The following is a 4842-nucleotide window of genomic DNA, read 5'->3' as shown; positions in this document are numbered from 1 at the left end:
AAATTTTTATATCAGATGTTAGTTTGCACTTTCAACTATCTTTGAATAAAATATTTTTGAAATTGAAGGGGGCGAGTTGCCAGAAATAATCTCCTGAAGTTACTCAACTCCGTTGATCAAAAAACTGCAAAACAGACCCATTTACTAAATAAGTAAGATACTTATTTGCAAAAAAAAGTGTTTATATGACAGATTACTTTATTCTGAACAAAATAAAAAAAAAATTATTGCTCTATGACAAATATAAGGTGAGTAACAATCATTAATAGCCTTTGATGTATGAATCAAAATGGCGGCAAATGAGCCATTTTGGCAAAAGTATAAATTCTTATAACTTTTAAACCCATTAACCGATTTAAATATAATTGATATTTTTGAAATCAGCACAAAAAACTCTATAAGTGTACAAATTTTCATCAAAATCTGAGACGGTGGGTGCCATGGCTGGATGAACTGACATGGAATGACCCTTTAATAAAACATATCCACCAATGCTATCCACAGTCCTTATTTTGTAAATATGGTTACCTTTTCTGAAAGTGGGTAAACATTAATAAACCACAGTGAGTGACAATTTTTTCTTCTGTTAAATTTGCACAAAAGATGGTTAAGAATGCGAAACAAAATAAACTAGATATAAGTTAAAAATTTGATGATTTATCCCATATAATAAAAAAAAATACCAATTTCTTTTATGCTAAGTATACAAAAGAGAAAAATAATAAAGCCATCATAATAATCAAAATATGACAACCTAAAACTTTCAGTAGGCTTTATAATGGTCGTAGCTGACGCAGTAATTCTTACACTGCAAGCACAGCATTAGAGCTGATATGAGAAAATCAAAATAATCCTCTCTAACTCTTCGTATAATCGTTATCACTTTTTATTTTTAAAACACCTTCCTGATTTCTTAGGACAAAGCTACAACCCTTGTTTATAGCTAAACTGAATAATTTGTGCAAGTATGAAAAGTGGTTTTTGTATTTTTAAATGCCGAAACTTAATAGAAGCAAAACATAAATTTAACGCACGGAAAACAAAATAAAAGCAAATGGGAAATAAGTCATTAAAACAACCAATAAGAGTATGAAATATAAAGAAAAACACTTGCATTTAATTTACAGGTTAGACAAGCAGAAGAAAACTTATATTTTTGAAAGAGAAAAATTTATCTTAAGAAAACCTTAATACAGTTTCCTAAGTCAGTGTTACCTTTAAAAAAAAAATTAAGATTTTTTCTGTTCACTCAAAATTTGTCTCGTGAAATTTTTCGATAGTAACCAGATCTTTGCATTTGTTTAATTCGAGAAAAAAATTGAGAGAGAAAAATTTAATTATTTAAAATTTGAGAATCATTATTTACTTACTTCATTATAAAACTGAGTAATTATAGAGATTAGGTAACTTAGTTCAAACATAGTAAACTCATACTCGTCTGCAGTATTAATTTTTAAAAAAAATCTTGCTTCATCAATATCTTTCCTTAGTATTTACTTCAATATAAAACTGAGTAGTTACAAAGATTAGGTAAATAATTTCGCACTTAGTAAACTCATACTCGTCAGTGGTATTGAATTTTTAAAAAAAAAATCTTGTCGTATAATATTATGATTTAGCACTTTTTCAGTATAAACCGAATAATTACAGAGGTAAGGTAAACTATTTCAAACATAGTAAACTCATACTCTTCAAAGGTATTAAATTACATCTTGCTTTATCAATATAAACGAGTAATAGTCAGTCATACTTACCACCATATACTTTAGCAAATGAATGATCTATTTAATGTATCAGCGATGTCTGTGTTAGACAGAAATCCAAACAGACAGGAAATTATCCAAAATATATCCAAAGCTTCCTACTGTAAATAATGATAGTATTTGCTTATACCTGTATAATAAGACAGATAAAAGTAACTAATCAAGCGTATCAGCTATTATCCTTTCAGTTCATTTTCAAACTCTGGCATCAATTCCAATTAACTCCAAGGAGTGATCAAAGAAATTCCATTTACAGTTCCTTCCTGTTGTTTTCACTAATGAGTGGAGTGATTCCAAGATAAAAAAGATATCCATCAAAACTGGATTTGGAGTCTTTGTGAAAGTAACATTCATCCGTGTGTAGAGAGTATAAGGGACTTACTCTTTCGTCTTTATGGGAGTTTTAAAATAAATCGGAGGTCGATGGCTGGGGCTTCCGACTCTGTTAAAAGAAATAAAAATGGTGGTTGAAAGATTTACTCAAGGGCGGATGAAGACTTCAACGGCTGTTTCGTCTTTTTGCAATCAGCTGATGATACTGTTTGTTCTTGATCAAGAAATATGTCTTCAGAAGTTGGTTGTTGCATTAAATGTTGTTCCGATTGATTTAGTTTTCGTTGTTCTGCTTCAACATTATGAGCCTTATAACTATTTTTGACACAATGAGAAATTATCTGTATTCAATTTTTGGCCTCTAACCTTTTTGACAGTGAATCCTAATTTTAAAGTATTTTAACATTTTTTAAAGATTTTTGAAATCAGCTGATTATACTGTTCTTGATCAAGAGATATGTCTTCAGAAGCTGGTTTTTGCATTAAATGTTGTTCCGATTGATTTAGCTTTCGTTGTTCTGCTTGAACATTATGAGCTTTATAACTATTTTTGATACAATGAGAAACTATTTGTATTCAATTTTTGGTCTCCAATCTTTTTGATTGTGTAATTAGTTAGTTTAACTCTTGAACCATTACGAATAAGATCAACTCTTTAAATGAACCATCATGGCTGGCTCTTAGTTTTTGATCATTAGAACTAAAGTTATTCTTTAACATTTTAATATGCAGGAGGCATTTGCAGAAGTATCTTTTTCTCAATTAGATAATGTAAACACGGCACTTTTATAGAAGCATTCGGAAACGGATGGATATTATGTCGTAATTCATTAGGCAATTAAGACTTAATTTCCCTTTAAAATACTCCACAAATGTTTTTAAAGATATATTCATTAGAACTTAAGCAGTTAGATTTCCGGCAAAATTCCCCCAATACTTGATCCAGAAGTTCCTTTGTCTTCTGGATTTGGTTCAAATTACAAGGCATATATGTATTCAATTAATAATGTAATATACAAACGTGAGTATACAAACCAAAGAAATATTACTAATTACTAAAAACTGAAATTTACTAAAAGACAATTGTAAATTTATTTTTAAAATATTTAATAAGAGGAAATTTCGTTGAAATAAATTTTTTTTCGTGTTATATCATTAATAATCTTAAATTGGTTTTTATATTCGACAGTTGAATTCGCAGTCCTGGAACTAAATCTCGTTTAGATATGAATTGTTTTTGGACCAATAACATAATATAACAATAAATGAAATAAGCCGAATTAAGATTTTCTTTGAAATGGAAACTAAAAAGAGCTTAAATAAACGTTGAAAATGCATGTCATTTCAATAATTACTTAATATATTACTAGAAAAATTATTTATTTTTTTATCTAAAATATTTGTCATTTATTTTCCATTGGCAATTTACTATGAAGAATTTTGTAAAAACATCCGAAATATTATCTAAATAAAGATTTTTTGGTTGGATCTAACTATAATTATAGATTTCAAAAATGTTAAAAAAAAACTGCTTAAAAAAAGTCTTTACTTTCGGAACCCCTTTAGCTTTTCCACGGAACCCTAGGGTTCCATCAAAGATGCAAAAAGTTACTGCGAATAAAAACTTCTCTTTTAAAACAATTTTGAAATTTGTAATTATTAATAAATTCGATCACCACTCATCTATAAAGCACTTTTGGGAGAGAGACAGTGTAAGGAATATGTATATATATATTCTTATTCTTTAACAGCTTCTAAATTTATCGGTACAAAAAAGAGCTCTCAGAATGAAAAAAAAGAAGATAAAATTGATGAATACTTGAAACAAATAAATTTTATTGCTTGTTATCTCAGCAGCAACTAAAGTTTTAACGTAAACACATGTGATTTTTTTATGTAAACAATTAGAAAGCGGAGCACGCATTAAAACCTCTGAAAAAAGTTTTAAAACTAAACACTTTTAGTTGAGTTAAGTTAAAACGCAAACACTTCCTTAGCGTTTAGGGCAACACCAACGTTTTAAAATGACGTCAATACCAGATTAGTGTGACGTCTAGTTAAAGACTGGAAACTCATAGAATAAAAAAAATTATGAGTTAAATTATTTTTGAGATAAAAATTCTTAACTTTTTCATCTGTGAAAAAAAAATTTAATCTCGGGGTAAAATATTTAAAATGATAAAATTTTATGATACCTTTAATTTCAATTTAAAAATATTTAAATTTTCTTTTATTAAAGTCGTTATTTTTCAATTTAAGAATAATTGTTTTTCAAATCCTTTTGGTGATAAAGTAATTATTACTGAATTAAAAATTTGGCAAAAAATTAATTTATATTACACAATAGCGAAGTTTTTTATTAAAACATATCTTAGGCTGATGCAATTTAATTTAATGTTAATTTAGATAAATAGCATAATTTTATTAAAAACTGTAAAAATCCAGGATCAATACGGTATAAAGTACCGGCACTTTGGGTGCATTATCCTGCAAAATCCATTTTTAATGTAAAATATTATACCGTAATTTTTACGGTAATATTTATTTAATTAAAGTGATTTAGTGATTTTACGGTATTTATTACTGTATAAATTACGGTATTTTAGATTTTTTGTTAGGTAGCATGTTCCGCTAAAAATAGATTTTAATTGTAAAAAGTACAGGCACTCTGAAGGCCGGTACTTATTACTATAATTTGATCTGGAATTCTTTACAGTGCAGTAGAAAAAAAACTAAATATAATATG

Source organism: Parasteatoda tepidariorum, chromosome 7, assembly GCF_043381705.1.
Source record: "Parasteatoda tepidariorum isolate YZ-2023 chromosome 7, CAS_Ptep_4.0, whole genome shotgun sequence".
In the NCBI taxonomy this organism is placed as follows: Eukaryota; Metazoa; Arthropoda; class Arachnida; order Araneae; family Theridiidae; genus Parasteatoda; species Parasteatoda tepidariorum.
The sequence above is the reverse complement of the archived record's forward strand: the minus strand, read 5'-3'. Positions refer to the sequence as shown.